Below are 19728 nucleotides of genomic sequence, written 5' to 3'. Positions count from 1 at the left end.
GGTTTTGTCCATTGCATGTCTATGTCAAGAGGAGGCTCAGATTCCACCTTGATACTGGATGCAATCCTCCCGATTTCAGTTGTAGGCACTCTAGGCTCCATGGTGTGGTGGTTGTCCTTCTTCAACTCCATCTTAGCTGAGTGAGGTGAGTCCAATAAATCAGATTGTAGGTGCTGGAGTCTGTTGAGGCTCAGGGCCTGGCTATCACATTGTCAGTCCAGAGATTCAGATCCCCTAAATATATCTTAAACCCCAACACCAACTACAACTCCAGCACAGTAGCATGAAAGTCTTATGAAGAGAGATCCCATCTGAGTCCAGATTCATCACGCATAAACACCAGTGCGGCGGCTTGCTCAGTTGGTAGAGGTGGGGTCTGGCTGTGGACGAGGGGTCGGTCTAGCTTTGGATGAGGGGTCGGTCCCACTTGGGACGAGGGGTCGGTCCCACTTGGGACGAGGGGTCGGTCCGGCAGCAGACGAGGGGTCGGTCTCACAGGGGTTGCGCGGTTCGGCTGACGGGGTCGCCTGGCAAAGCCAGCGATGAAGGGGTCGCCCGGAGAAGCAGTCGACAAACTGGGGACAAGGGAGGCCAGGCCCTTGTCGGGGGCTCTCAGGACTGGAGGGCGCACGGCAGAAGAACTACTGCGGAGACAAGGTAAACACGCAAGTCCACTTTATTGAGGGAGAGGCAACAGTTTTATACGGGCTGGGGAAGGCTGATTGTTCGAAGCCACACCCTGTTCTGATTGGTTGCCAGAGAAAGGTCAGTGGGCGGTACTGGATGGGGGAGGGGTGGTGGTTAGGGATTGGCTGTTGCTGTTGCTGGGGGAAGGGGCAGGTTTTAGGGATTGGTGGCTGCTGTTGCTGGGGTGGAGGGAAGACTTGAGTTTCCCACCCACGCCTGGCTGTTGCTGCTGTCGGGGGAAGGGAAAAGGGTGGGCTGGATTTTTCCACCTACGCCTGGCTGTTGCTGCTGTCGGGGGAGGGGAAAAGGGCAGACTGGAATTTTCCGCCCTGCGCCTGCGCAGGGAGAAAGAAGAAGAAGGGTGCCGCCCCACAGGCATTGTGTGGCGCCATCCGGGAGAAGGGGCGGCCGCGGAAGCATGGCGAGACCCGAGGGCACTCTGCGCCCATGCCGAGCTCCCTTCAGGGGTGGCGGTGAGTCCGACCAGCCACCCTATTATGGGGGCAGTGGCTTGGCCTGCTGCGGCCGCTCCCCCGCCAGGCCAGCAAACCACACTTCAGCCCAAGGGGTGACCACACACCAGCTCCAAAGAAGGGCCATCTAACATGGCAGTTAACCCCATCTGCCATGACCATAGTACCCATGGGTCTCTTTAGCCCTCAAAGGAACCCCTAACTCATTTTGAAGTCGTGTAGCCATATAAACTCTTCCGTATTTACCCTTTCCCCTTTTATTCAAAATCTTTTGAACCATTTGTAATTTTTCTTCATAAAATATCTTTTCAAGACTTTTGTGCATTTTAAAATTGGATTGTTTTTCTTTTTATCATTGAGGTGAAGGATCATTTTTAAAACATACTTGATATTAAACCCTTATTGGAAATGATTTCCAAATATTTTTTCTCATTGAGTGGCTGCCTTTTTTACCTTCCTAAGTTCTTTGAAGTATAAGCATTCTCAATTGAGGTGTTGCCATTTTTCCATTTTCTTATGTTGTTCTTATTTTGGGTATAATATCTAAGAAACCACCTCTTACTCCAAGATCCTGAAGATGCTTCCCAATATTTTCTCCTAGGAGATATATGGTTCTGACTTAAATATTTAAGTACGTGCTCCATTTTGTATTAATTTTGTATAAGATGTGGGAATAGGGATTCTCTTTCATTCTTTGGGTATGGAAATGCTGCTCCCCAAGTACCATTTTTTTCTATGTAAATTTTAACATGTTCTATTTTGAGATTAATGTAGACTCACATGCAATTGTAAGAAATGATACAGAGAAATGTATAGAGAAATGATGCAGAAAGATACTTTGTACCCTTTTCCCAGTTCTTCCCAATATAACATCTTTCACAACTATAGTACAACATCACAACCACCATGATGTTTTTACTGCCCATGATACAGAACATTTTCATTAACACGAGAATCCTTTTTATTTTCATTAGTGTGGTAAATTCATTGCAATTGATAAATACATTTTGGACACTGCTATACAGCATGGATTATAGTTTACATTACAGTTTACACCCTCTCCCAGTCCTTTCAGTGAGTTATGGTGCACTGGGATATATAATATCCTGCATCTGTTCCTGCAACATCATTCAAAAACCTCCAAGTTCCAAAAATGCCCCCATATCTAGCACCATTTTAGGCAGAGATTTCTCTTTCCAATTGGGTGGATTGGCAGTGTAACCAAAATGCAATTGACCATAGATGTGAAGTTGTATTTTTGAAAATTCAATTTGATTTCATTGGTCAATCTGTCTATCTTGCATACATGCAGAAAATTGCTATACTTTGCTACAAGAATTTAAAGAAGTTCTAAATAAATGGAAGGACATTCCATGTACATGGGTGGAAGACATACTACTCCAATTAATTTAGAGTTCCAATGCAATACTAAATAAAATTCCAACAGCCTACATTGCCAAAAAAGGAAAATCAGTTGTCAAATTTATTTGAAAGGATATAGGACAACAAATTGCATTTTAATTTCAAGTGTAACATTCATTTTGAGTTATTTTGTGTGAAATATGTACAATCTGGGCCTAAGTAGCCTTTTTATTTTGGATGTGTTCACCTGATTGTTCCAGCAACAATTGTTGAAAAGACCACACTTTCTCTACTGAATGGTTCTTACTCCTTTGTCTGTGATCATTTGAATACATTTATGAGGGTCTATTTGTGATTTTCTTTTAAATAAGTCTATTTGTCTATTCAACCAATACAACACTGTTTATTATTGCTCTTTCATGGTAGGTCTTGAAATCTACTGATATGTGTCCTACAACTTTGTTCCTGTTCAATAGGTTTTTTAGGAATTCTAGAGCTTTTGCCTATCCATAGAAACTGTAGAACTGACTTGGTGATATCTACAAAATAACTTGCTGATACTGAGAAAGAGATTGAATTAAACATATGAATCTGTTTGGGAAGAAGCTCGTCTTACCAATATTGAATCATCCAATCCATAAGAATGGAATAAATTTATTTATTCACTTATTTACTTATATATTTATTAATTTATTCATTAACTTACTAATTTAGTAACCTGTATAGAACTCAAAATTTGTCATTTTATCAATTTTCATGTGTACTGTTTGGTAACATTAATTAAACTCAATATCTAATACCCCAACTTTCCATCACATGGTACAAAATAACTGATCACAATGTATGCTGAAAAAAATTAAGTCTAAGAGAATTTATAGTGAAAATTGTTGCCTTCAGAAAATTCTTGCAGTTGTGGACAAGAATGGCTAGTAAGCTAGTGAAGTGAGGAGAAGGAGAGGCATTAGGTTCCCTGATATTTTCAGAAAAAGAGCAGAACATCTATATATAATAAACAAATAAGTTAGTAATTTTACATGTTTTTAGTACATTCCCTTGCATTTATATTGATTCAGTGGGAGCTGTTTTGTTTTTTTTAGAATTTGCCCTCCTGTCTCAGATGATACAGAAATGCAGCCCTTCCTCTTTGGCTTTTCCTGTCCATGTACCTGGTCACCTCCAGTGGGAACCTGTTTACCACCCTGACCATCATTTCAGACTTCCACTTCCACAAGACCATGTAAACCTTCCTCTCTACCCTGTCTTTAAAAGATCTGTTTCACCTCCAGCACTGTCCCAGATATTCTGCTGAAGATCCAGACAGAAAGCAAAACAATTACTTATGGAAGTGGTTTAAACCAGACATATTTTTCATGATTTTTGGCATGATTAGACACTTTTCTCCTGTCTACAATGGCCCATGACTACTACATTTATGTCTCTGTGTTTTTTTGTTGTTTTGTTTTTGAATTAAATGCTGTGTTAATTTTGTTGGGCCCATATATATGAGAATTCTTGGAAGCCCTGATGGAAGAGAGAATATTTACACTTGATTTTACTTTGCCATTACCAAGTCACAACAGATTAAATTTAAGTTTATACCTAGAGTTTTTATGACTATTTCGGTGCTGTGATTTCAGACTGCCCACTTGCTTGTCATTCAGGGGGCTTTCCCCATCTGGTAGCAATAGTGTGAGCACAAATATGTATCTTTTTTTAAGATTTATTTATTTGTTTATTCCCTTCTCCCTCACACACACACACACCCTCCCCCCTCCCCCCAGTTCTCTGTTCTCTGTGTCCATTTGCTGTGTGTTCTTCTGTGTCTGCTTGTCTTCTCATTAGGTGGCTCTGGGAACCAATCCTGGGACCTTCTGGAGTGGGATAGAGGTGATCATTCTCATGAGCCACTGCAGCTCCCTGGTCTGGCTCGTCTCTTATTATGTCTTCTCTGTGTCTCTTTTTGTTGTGTCTTCTTGCTGCACCAGCTTTCTGCATAGGCCAGCTACTCCTGCAAGGGCACAATTCCGCACAGGCCAGCACTCTACGTAGGCCAGCTCACCACATGGGCCAGCTTGCTTGATTAGTGTGCCTATATTTATTTCAGCTTTAGAATGCAGTTATAATTCCAAGGATCTCATTTTTAACCAGGAATCTTTCACCAGAGATTGCACTTGGGTGAGGTTTGGGTTGCGTCTTCATATTAACGCTCTTCATTAACACAGAGTCTCAAGCTCTTCTGGGTTGAGAGTCGCTAAACTTGCAGCTGACATCTGAGTACTCTAAGAAACTTCCTATTATTGTTTATTTTGTGGCTACATTTTTCTAATATACTTTCTAATTTTTTTAAAGATACTTAGGTTACATGAATGTTACATAAAAAAAAAATAGGGGATTCACACATGCCCTTCTTCCAAGCCCTCCCACATTTCTGACATTAACTATATCATTTATTAATATATTATGTTTGTAACAATTGATGAACACATTTTGGAGCATTGTCACCAGGCATGGATTAAAATTTACGTTGTAGTTTATACTCTCCGCTACGCGTTTTCGTAAGTTATTGCAGGATATATAATGGCTTTATCTGTCTCTCATTACAATGTCATTCAGGACAATTCCCAAATCCACAAAACACCCCCATATTACATCTGTTTTCCCTCTCCATTCCCTAAGAAACTCCACAGAAATAATAAACACAGAAATAAGAAACTTCACAGAAATAATAAACTTTTCACATTTCTGGAATCCCAATAAGCCTATAGTAGAATAACTGTAAAAGTACGCTTAGACCATTGTACATTCCCTTATCCTGAGAATTCTGGGATGGTGATTGCCCAATCTGCTTCTAATTGAGAGGGAGCTCATATTCCATAGGAAGAGATGGATGGAACAATCTTGCTTGCAGTTGTAGACTGTCGGTATTCCTTGAGATGGTTGTTGTTCATCATCATCTCCTTTTTAGTTCTTCTGAGTGAGTCCAATGACCTGGAGTGTAAGTGTTGCAAATCTGTTGAGATTTAGGGCCCAGCTGACACATGGATATCCCAAATATTTAAGTCTCTTAGACAAACACCTATCAACCTCTAGTATTAATTATAGGTTCAAATAGAAAGGGCAGAAGAGCCATGCCTAGTTAAACCATGATTGAGTCCAACTCTATCTCATACCAGGAGCATAAATTCCAAAGTAAGCCATATTGGTAGAGCACCAAACTCCTGAGCAGTCTGCACTGCCTATACTGTTCAGATGTGTCCAGAGCACTTAAGAGTGCTCTGCCCACTTGTTTTAGGCATTATTTACTTTGGCAGTTAATGATATCCTGCTGAGATGTACATAAGCGTAATCTCTGGAATGACCTCCTGACCCACTTTGAAGACTTCTAGCCATATTACATCATTTATCTTTCTCCTTTCCCCCTTTTGGTCAAGGTCTTTTCCAGCTGCATTGCTAGCTCATGCTTGGTAGTAATCCCTCAGTGCCAGGGAGGTTAATCCCCAGGATTCATGTGCCATGCTGGGGGGAAGGTAAGGCATTTATATACTGAGTTTGGCTTAGAGATGTTTGTGGCTAAAGTAACTCCATATGTCAGGCTAGGTTAAGGAGGAATTTTAATATGAAGGGAAATTTGTAAGTCTGGATGTCTATATTAAAAAAGGGGAAAGACCATGAATAAATAGCAGAACTATAAATCTGGAGGTACTATAAAATGAAAGGTAACCAAAATCTAATAGAAGGAAGGACATAATAAGATGAGATGGAGAGAAATGAAATAGAGAATATAAATCACTTGAGGGAACCAAATACATTAAAATTAGATTCCGGGCAAAGTTCAAGAAAATTGCAAAGATTTAGTGATACTGAAAAAGAAAATAAGGAGAGGATGAAAATTGCTAAAATCTTATATGAAATTGGGGACATTGCTAAATATAGCAGATACTAAAGAATTTTAAGTGAATACTATGAATGATTGTATATCATCAATCTAGATAAGCTAGAAGAAATGGATAAATTCATAGAAACACACAACTACCTAATGACCCAAGAAGAAATAGAAGATCTTCACAAACGTATGCCATGTTATCAGATTCAATCAGTAGTCAAAGGCCTCTGAAAAAAGAGAAGCCCAGATCGCTTCAAAGGCGAATTCCATGAAACATTCAAAGAAAAATTAATTTGAATACTTTTCAAACACTTCCAAATTGAAGGTGAGAGATCTCTTCATAACTCCTTCTATGAAGTTAATGTTATTGTGATACCAAAGCTATGTAAAAATTTACCATGGAATGAAAACCAAGGACCAATTTCCCTTATGAATATGAAGCAAAAGCCCTCAAGAATAAACTAACAAATCAAATCCACCAGAACATTAAGAGAAGTATCCATCATGCCCGAGTGGGATTCATCTGGAGATGCAAAGCTGTATAACATCAGAAAATAATAAGTTTAATAGACTCTTTAACACAGTGAAGGGAAAAACCATATGATAAGTTTAATTTAGGCAGAAATGCATTTGACACAATCCAATGCCTATTTACAAAATGAAAAAAAAATCTTTAGGAAAAAGGAAAGAATAGAAGGTAATTCCCACTACATGCTAAAGGGCATATATGTAAAAACCCAACTAATCATCCATTGAATGGTGAAAGAGTTTAAACTTCACCCTGCAGTATCAAAAAAGACAAGGATGCCTGCTTTAATTATTGCTATTCAGTATACTATTGGAAGTCCTCTCCTCAGTAATTAGGCAATAAAACTAAAACTAAATATAAGCACCCAAATTAAAGATACCCTGTGTTCATGGATAGGAAGAAATCCTATTATTAAGATGTCACTACTACCCATATTCACCTATAGCTTCACATCACACCACTCAAAGTCCCAGGAGACTGCTTAAGCAGAAATGGAAATCCTCATTCATATGGAATTATATTTCACCAGGACTGAGTATACCACAATAGCATATTGTATTTATTTATTTCCATGTCTTTCCGCCTGTTTACACTGGGCATTTTTTGAGACCCTGCACAGTATCTTACTTCTTTCTTTTCCCACAGTACATAGTTTAGTGCTTATCATACAGTATTCAGAATAGGTATTTGTTGAATGAATGAGAAATCAAAGAGTTGAGTGAGTAAAAAGAATATTGCTAGCTATGGGGAAGAAAACAGAAGCAATTGTAGAATTTGAGAGAAGTTCAATTATTTGAGTATAAGAGGCCAGGACTCAGGAATGATTTTGAGAAGGAAAAATGGTTTATTGACGGCCAGGCGGACTCGGGAGCTTTCTGTTTGAATCCTGAGCCCTGAACAAGATTTTCAAATGTCTTTTATACTGCAAGGAAAGGCCAAATGGTCACTTGTTTCAGTTCTCAATAGGCATCAATTAGCATATATATCTTCCACATCTTAAGTAAGCTTTTAGCATGGACTCCAGACATTCTAGATAAGCCTTTAGCATATTTGGTTTGCATTTCCCCTGAATACTTAAAGTTTATAGACCTTGCATTGTTAAACTGTTTCCTGCTCCGCAAGGGCAGGACTGCAGCCTTTCATCATCCCACACCCACAAGTCACAGATAGTTTAGATTGTCTCTGAAGAGACAAAGAGCCTGCGACCCATAGCCCACATCACAATGAGACAAGAGAAAATCATGTTTAGAGACAACAGCCTCATTAATGAAAGACAATGACAGATGAGACAAATTAGAGATAGAAAATAGTTTTTGTATCCATAATCTCTCTCCAGGATCAGTATTAGGGAAATCACTACAGGAAATGTTGCAATATTAGAGTAGACAGCTAAAAATAGGTGACCTCGTCCTTGGAAGAAGGTTTCCACTGGGCTAAAAGATGAACACACAGCTTCAAATCTGTCTCTGAAAGGTCAAAACTGACACAAGTTTGCATTGTGGTTGTTTTTCTTTCCTCCAGGTACCTAAATATCTCAGGGAGAAAAAAGACAAAAGAATTCTTCATTAGTCATGCTCATGGGAATGATATCCCTAAAGGCACAGAAACTCAAAATGCTTAAGCTACACTATCTAAGTCTACTTTACTAATCTCTGGTGATGAAATAACACAATTGTGTCTTCTGGACGCCTGGTAAGTGGTTCCATCTCTCTGCCCTTTATGGGAGCAAAGCTTCCAACTTCATCCATCATTCAAGAAAGAATCTGCATTGGTGAAATCTGACCCTTCTTTGATCATTTCAAGGTGAGTCACAATCTTCACAGGTGCTGGGGTAATATGTTATGGCTTAACGTATCCCTTTTGTTGGTGTTAGCTTGAGAAGTGTAACAGGATATACACATAAAGAAAGAAAGATGATACAAAGCCTTGCCTATTTAAAAAGCTTGAGTGCAATTAGATAGTGGCCCAAGTAAAATATCTTCTTTCTACTATCTGTCACCTCTGATATTAGCACTTAATCATGGTGCTTCCCTATCCTGGCAACATCTTCCCTTTTTTACTGCAACTTCTTTCTCTATATTTGTTAGAGAAATAGGTTTTTCACTTTCATCCATATATGTACATATATATATACATGTATATATATAGTATTTTATTAGAGAAGTTGTGAAATTATAAAGCAATCATGCAAATGTGAAGAATTTCCTTTCAGCACTTCTGTAACACCACCTTACATTGTTGTAATTTATATTAAAATGTAACACCTTACATTTGGTTAATAATAGTGGGGTATGAAAAAAGTAAACCAAAATTACACTGTAGACAATAATTATTGGTAATAGTCTGATGATGTTATTTCATCCATTTTTTTGTTAGTTACTCAACAAACTTTTATTCATCAAATACTTCATGGCATGCACTAAATATTATTCTGGGAGCAAAGAGATGAACAACACTTTGTTCCTTACATTAAAGAGATTATATCTAAATGGATTTAGAAAAAATAGAAATGAGTACATGCTATATCCTGAAGTGGCTTTGAAATGCTCCAGAACAATATCCAAAAGTTTGAACTCATTCTATGAAGGTTAGTGAAGGCTTCACAAGGGACCTGGTAACTGTACTGAGACTTGAAGGAGGAAGTGGAGTAATTCCAAGAGATGAAAGTGTTAGAAGCACACTAAGAAGAAATGATAAGGACAGGATGCTGGGATCAAAGTAACCATAAGATGTGGGTAGGTTTTAGCAATAATTGTTAATATCTGTGAACAATGAGGGGCAGGAGATGACAAGCGGAACATGAGTCTTGATATGTTGGCAGTAATCAGATAACAGAGATCCTTATGTTTTGTTCACAAGAGGGACATTATGTTTAAAGTTATTGGAGAGTCAGTGTGGGGTTTAGAGAAGTTCATGAAATGGCTTCCTCATTACAAAGCTCACTCTGGGTCATTGTGACTATTCCTCTTCTCAAATCCCTGGAGAGATGATTAGCAATGGAAATAACACAGTGGATGTGAGAAAGATGTGGCAGTGAAACTGTGAGGGGTTGAAAAATAATGTATAGGATAATTCACTATTATTTCTTTTGCATTTCAACAATAATTCTGCTTGTTAATAAACTTAACTTTTTATACTGTCAGATTTACAAAAATTTGCAAGGATAGTACAGAGAATTTCTAAAACAATGCATTCACTTTCCCCTTCATTGATACCACCCATCCAAAATACTGTTTTAAAATTATTTGTCGTAAATTCTTAGTCCATTTGTGATGGAGACAGTTTCTCAAACCATCCTTGTTTCTAATGAGCTGAATAGATTTTAGAAGTGCTGGCAGGCATTTTGTAAAATGTATCTTACTTTGGATTTGTCTGATGTTTTTCTCATACTACACTGGGATTGTTGTAGAATTTGAGAGATGTTCAATTATTTGAGTATAGAGAGGCCAGGACTCAGGAATGATTTTGAGAAGGAAAAATGGTTTATTGACGGCTGGCTGGGCTTGGGAACTTCTGTTTGAATCCCGAGCCCGGAACAAGATTTTCAAACGTCTTTAGGGAGGAAAGGGCAAATATACAGAGAGGAAAGGCCAAATGGTCCCTTTGTTTCAGTTCTCAATAGGCTTCAATTAGCATATATATCTTCCACATCTTAGGTAAGCTTTTAGCATGGACTCCAGATATTGTAGATAAGCTTTTAGCATATTTACTTTTTGCATTTCCCCTAAATACTTAAAGTTTATAGCCCTTGCATTGTTAAACTGTTTCCTGGGACTGGAGCCTGTTGCCATTGTCCCTAAGGGCAGGACTGCAGCCTCTTACCGTTCCACACCCACAGCCTTCAGCTTACGTTATCTCTGAAGACACAAAGCCTTCCACCCATAGCCCACATCATTCCCCCCTTTTGCCAAAGTTTAACTTGCTAAGCTTTGGCATAATTATTGTTGGAGCTATGAGGTGGATGGCTGTTTGTTGTTTTGATTGATTATTTATAAGTCTTTAGTACAGCATTCAGGACTGTTTTTAGAAGTTTAGAACTTTTCATTCTGGACAGTAGAATGTTGGGCAGGGGCCTCCTGCAGTTATTCTGCTGCCACTGGCGCTCACGTGGATTTCCAGTCAGGTTCCAGATCCATCTATTACTTTTATTTTACTCTTAAAGAGTTTACAACTTTAATTTAAAAGGGGTGCTGAAGGGAGATGATCTCTTTTCTGTAACTGCTTCCTGCTGGCCATGGGCTGTAGTCATTGCCTAATAAGGTGTAAAACTCTTAATTTATTCTAACTGGAGGAAGATGGATCTGGCATTCTGTACGAAGTTGGATGAAGTTTTCATATGGTTAATAAGATGTTCACTCTGAAAGAAACAAACTTAATTAAAAATTTGGAATACCCATTTTTAAAAGAGGACACATTGGATTACAGAGGTAGACAAGGTTAGATGCCTATAAAGATGGCACTCCTTAAAAGATGGTGGGAAAAGCATATATATTCTTTTTTAAGTTATCCATCTTTAGAGATAAATTGCAACAGACACTTAGCTTTGTCTGAAGACACATTCCAAGCTGTTCAATGATTGACACTCATTCGCTCTGTCAGATGCTCCTGGTGAACTGGCACTCCTTGGGCAACTGACTTCACTCAGGATTAGAACACTAATTTGGAAATACTCTTAGTTTTCACCTGTGGGAGTGATCAGAACTACAGAATAAAGATTTTTACACCTTGGTTTTCATTGTACAATTTCTAGCAATTTTGACTTGTTCAATAGGTGACTCACCATCAGCAAGCAAGCCTCACTTTTGCTACACAGCAGAGTAGAGCAGAATATAGAAGTTGACTGAGACTGGCTGAGACTGCCACCTTATTCTATAGACATGTTATTAACTGTTTAGAAAATGATTTTACCAGGAATTTAACATGTCTAATATACTTCTGTACTTGATCCAAAATAGAAAAGTTAACATTACAATTATTAGGCATATATTTAGTGCAGGATAAAAGTACAGCACTTAATATTAACTAATGTATTACTTAATGCATAAGGATTCAGAGTTGCAATTATTAGTTTTGAGTTTCAGGTTTGTAATACCTTACATGTTATCTCTCCATGAGAGCAGGCCATAATGCCAATTGTGTTTAAGTTTCACTTACAGTATCCTGGTATCATGGCTCCACTTAGCATGTTCTTCAATGCAGTGAGCAAGTTGCAGCATCCTTCATCTTAGAGAGATTTTCCAGTATTCTACTAGCCTGGTGCATAGTGCTCTCTGGCACTATGGAACAGTGCCAGTCTGGAGGCGATATCCATTGTACACTTGGCTGTACCGAGTCATTATTGGCTGCTGCAGGAGCTTGAAACTGCAATATAGTTTCTATCGACTTCAGGAGCAGAACCAGAGACTGATATAGCACATATTTTAATTGAGGGGTCAGTGACCAGCCTAGCCAATAACTCACATGGAGAGGCCACCTGTAATGTATTCAAGGCCTGGTTTGAATGCACAAGAGTTTGACAATGTTAAAGTTTATTCCTTGTTTTTATATATATTTTAAACAACTTAATGCAACACATATATCAAATGACTGTTTACTTACACAATTTTACTATGAAGATAACAGTAGGTACTTTACTTTAGTAATAGAGGAAAAATATTATTTTTCATTGTTAGAATGAAAACAGAATATTTCCAATAGAATCAAGACAACTTTTTATTACCATTTACTTAAATGTGTACTTTGCAGTGGCCGTCAGACAGGTTTATTATCATGAAGTTATTTCTGCTACCAGTACCAATCTAAGTTTTTTTTAGTTAACAATGTCTTCTACAACTAGAACTATTTAAATATTTTCAGTTTGGAAGATGTTTTACAAACTCTTTATAATTGACTATAACCACATTGACTAGCCACCTTATGTGTAAATAAACTTACTAAATTGTTGTAGAATTTGAGAGAAGTTCAATTACTTGAGTATAGAGAGGCCAGGACTCAGGAATGATTTTGAGAAGGAAAAATGGTTTATTGACAGCCGGCCGGACTCGGGAGCTTTCTGTTTGAATCCCGAGCCCTGAACAAGATTTTTAAATGTCTTTTATACCGTGAGGAAAGGCCAAATGGTCGCTTTGTTTCAGTTCAATAAGCTTCAATTAGCATATATATCTTCCACATCTTAGGTAAGCTTTTAGCATGGACTCCAGACATTTTAGATAAGCTTTTAGAGTATTTGGTTTTTGCATTTCCCTTTAATACTTAAAGTTTATAGCCCTTGCATTGTTAAACTGTTTCCTGGGACTGGAGCAGTAGCCATTGTCCCTAAGGGCAGGACTGCAGCCTCTTATAGTTCCACACCCACAAGTCAAACAGCTTGGGTTATCTCTGAAGAGACAGCCTTCCACCCATAGTCCACATCAAAATTACAATTACCAATGAAAGAAATTCACTCTTTATTTAAGAGAGCATATCTACAATCTTTTGCCTTTAGCCTAATTTCACTAATGTGAACTTACAATTTTCATTACTCTAAAAATTTTGTACATAAGTTAATTTAGTTTATATAATTAACTATGGGAGATTACACTCAAGTTAAATAAAATTGAAACCATAATAGTTTATGCAAGGAATGTTCTCTTTTTCCCTTAAAGGAAGCTAAAAACTTCTTTTCTTTAAGTTATGAAAATTATTAATTTAAAAGCATACTGACTACCAGGTTTTAAAACACATGCATACTGACTACCAGGTTTTAAAACATATTACACAATTACTTAATTTTTTTAAATCATAACCCAGGAAAGATCTTTCCATAGTTTTTATGGACTTTCCTTTACTTACGGAAATTTGTTAATAGAGCCACTAATTACCTTTATTTTGTTGGAAAGAAATCTTCTGGAAGAAAATAAGGCTCACCAGATTGTGGAGAAGAAAATAATTTATTCTCAATCTTGCAAGAAGGGTGCAGAGCCAGATATGGCTGGTGCCATGAACAAAGAAAAATGACACAATTTATACCCCTAAGCCTAGCATGCAAGCTCTTCCTCTGTTTTTCCATAGATTGGATACTTCAGAAGTTACAGCTTATCTGAGATTTAACTTTCCCACGCAAAAGTTTGATTTAACTGCTTCTTCTATCACATTCCAAACATTTTAGTTTTTACCTGCTCCCCTTTGTCAAATAAGGAATAGAATTTAGTGCTGAAATGGCACCGACTTAGTTAGCTCCTTCTTGGGCATCCTTCCACTGCCCATAGGACTGGCCTAAACTGGTCGCCTCCACTGCTGTCCAACCCGGGAGTGGGAGACTGAGGCTGCAGGCCGCCAGGTTACATCAACATTTTTCTTATGTGAAAATTAACCTAATCTTTGTGGGTTTTTTTTTTGCATTTTATGGCTGACAAAGGTTTAAACTGGGAAATTACCAGGCAAACTGATTCTTAATTCCCTAGCCTAGTAGATAGGTTTAATCTGCTACACCTAGTCTTGCCTTTAAAGCTCTTGCAAAGGAGGCCCTTTCCCAATTGTTTCTATAATCAGATTTCTATGACTTTTTCATTCTGCTTAGTTTAATTTGGGCTTTAAGAATATTTATAAATATAACTGCATATTTAATTTTTAACAATTTGAATAGACTTTTTTTTAAGAATTTTTATTTGTTAATTTGATATTATCTTGATGTATGAAGACATACATTGAGCATTTTTTTTAAATGGGCAGACACAAAGAGTTAGACACAAACACAACTCACTGATATTACTTATAATTTGCATAATTTTATATACTGTTTAGCTTAATTAATTAGGGGTCCAGAAATACATATTACTTATATAACTGCATATTTAACCTCAACAATTTGAGCAAATAGGCAGATATAAATAGTTTGAGACAAAAACATAACTTTAATTACTTTGAACTTCTAATCTTTACAAAACAAGTGTGACTGCAAACATTTCAAAGACTTTTGAAACTCTTCTTAATTTGCACTATGACCATGCAGTTTACCACAAGAATTTTCTTTCTTACTTAATGGATTGTAATAACCAACATGTTCTCAATGCCTTAGCACCATTTTGTTTTAGAACTTTATATTTTACTTTGAAATTAGCAGAATTTTGGATAAGCAACAAGATTAATTTTATATATATTTACTGAGGCTATTTGAAGCCTCAGGGAGACAGACTGCTTTCTCTCATGAATTGCCACTCTTAGGAACACTGACTGTTAAGGCAGGAGACTTCTCCCCCTCCACCCCCCTTTTTGATTTTGGAGATAATAAAACTCCAGTGGCCATTTAACCTTATTCTATCAGGCAGCAATTTATTTAGTTTACACTTGAATTCATGAGAGAAAGGGTTACTAATACCAGGAGAGGAGACAGTGATGTCCCAGCTCTTCTCAATTATGAAATAACCATAGGCAAAGGCAAAGGGTGAGGTTAGGCTTGAAGTAACCATAAACAAAGGAAAGGTTAGTGTAGAATTTACACTTAAATAATAGTTTCAGGCTAAATTCACCCAGCTATAATCTCAGTTATTGTTTTTCCACTGTTTTATAATATAAATGCATTTATAAATGATTTTAACTCTTAGTTACAGTTTTTATTAATTTTTTAAACTTATTATTTTTATAACACTTTTAAATACTTTTCATTTAACTTATAACATATTAAATGAACTTAACCATTACTTTAATTTTTCTTTTAAAGTAAAAGAATAAATCTCTTGCAGTTAGTTTCAAATAAAAAGCTACTTTTCAGGATTTGATTTCTAGAACATAAATGTTCTTTTAAAAGAGGTAAGACTTTTTTAAACACTGAGGAAATGATGAGGTTAAAGCACAAGAAGCTATTGATAAAAGATATTCTTTGTATATTGATTTTATTCAATTTTAATCATAAAAATTTTCCTTCCACAAACCTTCTACACTTTCAGTATTCATTCAGGTTCTGTCCCACATTCTACTCTTTCCAATAATCAATTATTTTATCTTAGGACAAAATCATCTTCTGTTTCCTTAACAATAAAAACACACTCCATATATCCCACATACTAAGTTACCAGGCAAACTTCTTACAACATATAATTGCCATTAATACTAAACAAGCTTTTTAAAATAATGAACTTTTCTTCACTTTAAATACTTAGTAGCATGTAATACCAGAAACAGTTTTTTTGGAAGCAAGTTGGCAGGGGAGATTGCCTGCGGAATAAGTTTGTTAAAAAATTGCCTTTTATTATTATTATTATCAATTCAGTTTTGTTAAATAATGACTTTCTGAAATTAGCCATTTAAATACCTTAATTTAAACAATGTTTTGTAAAACTTTTATAATTATTTATACCCTTAAGAAAAATTTTACCTTCACAGAACACATTCTCTTACTTAAAGTTACTACAATACCTTCTAAGAACCTGGGCAGAAAGCAAAGGTATTTTGGCTTTGACACCCTAAGGAGGGAAATTTACTGCATTTATTCTGATTCTGCTTTTCACCCCCTTCACTTCCCCCACTTCCAGGCAGTCGGGTGCACAACAAACAGGAATGTGGCTTATGAATAGAAGGGTGGACTCACTGGAAAGGGGCAAGCCACTCTCCCCTTTCCAGCTTTCAGCCAAAATGGGCAGACAGAACCTACTCAAATTTGGCAACTCTCCCAGGAACCCAGCCACCCTGACTGGGACATTCCCAACAAACTTGGGTGCTTGGCACGGAAACAGATGGCCTCCAAGCCCCGGCAAAGGGCCACACCAGAGACAAGACAGCAGAGCATGCACAAACATCTAGACTCTGCAAATATCCAGACTCCTCAGCTTTTGCCCCAGAATCATTTCACCTCCTTGCCAATGGCAAGGGAGGGCTCCAGCTCAGCTGTAATTCTACTTTACATAAGGGCACAACTCCAAAACTAGCACTGAGCTGACACAGACAGAAGTACAAAGGTCACTAATCTGACCCACAAGTTTATATATTTATTTTCACCATGGCTGCCCCCACAGCCATCACAAACCTCAGAACACTTAACATTTGGTATGAAGCGAATTCATTCACAAATTAGCATCATAACAAAAGATTTCAGCTAGACTTTTCCACTGTTTAAATTTTACACCCAGACCAAGCTCCACCAGAAAAGCCGATCCATTTTCCTGTAACCAAGTTTTGTTTTCCTTAATCTAGACCAATTTCCAGGACATTAGGACTTGAACCTATAAATAGCCCTTCCTATTAAAATCGAGACTCCACTCCTTTAGTGGATATAAGACCAGTACCAGATTCTAACATGCATTTAGACAAACCCAAAACACCAGGGCTTTTCCCCGATTTTTCTCCTTTTCCCAAGCCTAGAGAGAACGGCTTCCCCCCAGCCTTCTGGGGCTACTAGTGTTCTCTCGGGAGGTGATCAGCCTCCCCTTCCTAGCAATTAAAGCTAGGGCCTTCCAGACTGTGCTCACCCATGGAGTCTTACCTTCTTCCAAGTTCAGAGTTCTTTTTCGTTCCCAGAATCTTTCTCTTCAGACCTTCCATTGCCCTCGATTTTTGTTGGGAAGATTCTGGTGGAGCCCACATCTTTTCTGGATTAAATTTAATCCAGGGGCGCCCAGATTTGTGGTTCACCCGAGTCCTCCCGGCTTCCTTGGTGATTTGGAAGGGGCAGCAAAATGCTACCGTCTCTGGCCTTCCTTTGTTGTCCCACCAGGGTCACCAAAAATGTTGTAGAATTTGAGAGAAGTTCAATTATTTGAGTATAGAGAGGCCAGGACTCAGGAATGATTTTGAGAAGGAAAAATGGTTTATTGTTGGCCGGCCAGACTTGGGAACTTCTGTTTGAATCCCGAGCCCTGAACAAGATTTTCAAACATCTTTTATACAGAGAGGAAAGGCCAAATGGTCCCTTTGTTTCAGTTCTCAATAGGCTTCAATTAGCATATATATCTTCCACATCTTAGGTAAGCTTTTAGCATGGACTCCAGATATTGTAGATTAGCTTTTAGCATATTTACTTTTTGCATTTCCCCTAAATACTTAAAGTTTATAGCCCTTGCATTGTTAAACTGTTTCCTGGGACTGGAGCGTGTTGCCATTGTCCCTAAGGGCAGGACTGCAGTCTCTTACCGTTCCACACCCAAAGCCTTCAGCTTAGGTTATCTCTGAAGAGACAAAGCCTTCCATCCATAGCCCACATCAGGATATGTGTGTTTGGATGAAGGCACCAGTTGTGAAGTGCAATTTTCATCACATCATATCCAGGATGCATCCTATTAATGTCAGGCATCACTGTTGATGTTGACTGTGATCAACAGTGACATGAGTTCCCCCAGAGTAAAGGTCCTAATGTCTCTGCCTTTCCAGATATCACCTTTGGTAAGACATCACTAGATGAAGTTGAGGAGTGGGAGGTATGCTCCACCTCCTTGAGAGAGCAATATCTGCATAAATTATTGGAATATTTCCCCATAAGAGCTTTGTCTCTTTTTATTTATTTTGGCAATAATTTATTAGTATCAGGATGGATTCGTGACATGTATTTGATACTTTGGGTGAGCAGTAATACTATTTTATTTATTCCATTCAATTTTTTCCATTTTTTTTTCCATGGGAGCTCTTTCAAGTATGCCCTGTGTCTCTCTGATGTACTCCATCACTGAGAGTTTTATTTTAGCACCTACTTCCTTTCTGGTACTATAAGATGCTCCAGGCTCTTCTTGTATATTTCTTTCCCCAGTACTAGAATCAGTCATTTCTCCAAGGCACCTCATACTTGAAAATGGTGCATTAAAACCAGGGTATGGGCCAAAGTTCTGCTCCTCTGTTTATTTAATATGTTTTTAAAATTATATTAAAGAAGCTTTAGGTTACATAAATGTTACTGAAAAAGTAAAAGAGATTCTCATATTATCACTCCCTCCCCCTCCCACAATTGTCTACATTTACAACATCTTTCATTATTGTGGTATGTTTACTAAAATTGATGAACACATACTGAAGCATTGCTACTAACCATGGACTACAGCTTCCATTTTAGTTCATACTTTGTCCCGCAGAATTTTGTAAGTTATGACAAAACATATAATGGTCTGTATCTGTCACTACAATGTCATGCACAACAAATCTAATGTCCTGAAAATACCCCTATATTATAACTATTCTTCCCTCTGGCATCCCTCAGAACCTCTGGCAGCCACTGCCTTTACATCAATCAATAATAAGAGTTCTTCCATTGTTATAATAATAGTAAGTCTATAGTCAAATAATAAATTTTGCTCTTTATTTCTGGGAAATCTAGGCGTTCTCTGCTGAAAGACTAAGGAAATATGTGTGCATTTACACATATGAATACATATTTCTACATGCAATTCTCTCTATCTATATTGATCTACACGTGCATTCATACTGATGTATCTACCTCTAAATCATTATCACAGAGAAAAGTCTAGCTTCCCTTCTTTGCTTATCTGTAAACTTCCACTCCACATTTGGAAGCATATTACCTCATCTGCAACCCATTTGCTTTTTGATTGACACAGACACAGAAATAAAAGAATTGTTAACCCATACTCCGGTGGGATATAAGTTCACAAAGTAGAGTACAGGGCTTATGTACAGTGTGCTTTGACTTCCTTTTTCATATGCTATTCATATACGGTATTACTTCTTTCAGCAGCTTTCTCACATCCCCTAAAGAGAGGACATGTCATATATTGTAATACAGTCAGATGGTTTTGAATATTTTGCATCCATCCTGGGATTCCATTAACCTTCTAAATGAATTTTTAATTTGCATTCATCAATTTTCATTCTTTGTG

This window comes from Dasypus novemcinctus, chromosome 30 (genome assembly GCF_030445035.2).
Source record: "Dasypus novemcinctus isolate mDasNov1 chromosome 30, mDasNov1.1.hap2, whole genome shotgun sequence".
NCBI classification, from domain to species: Eukaryota; Metazoa; Chordata; class Mammalia; order Cingulata; family Dasypodidae; genus Dasypus; species Dasypus novemcinctus.
The sequence above is the reverse complement of the archived record's forward strand: the minus strand, read 5'-3'. Positions refer to the sequence as shown.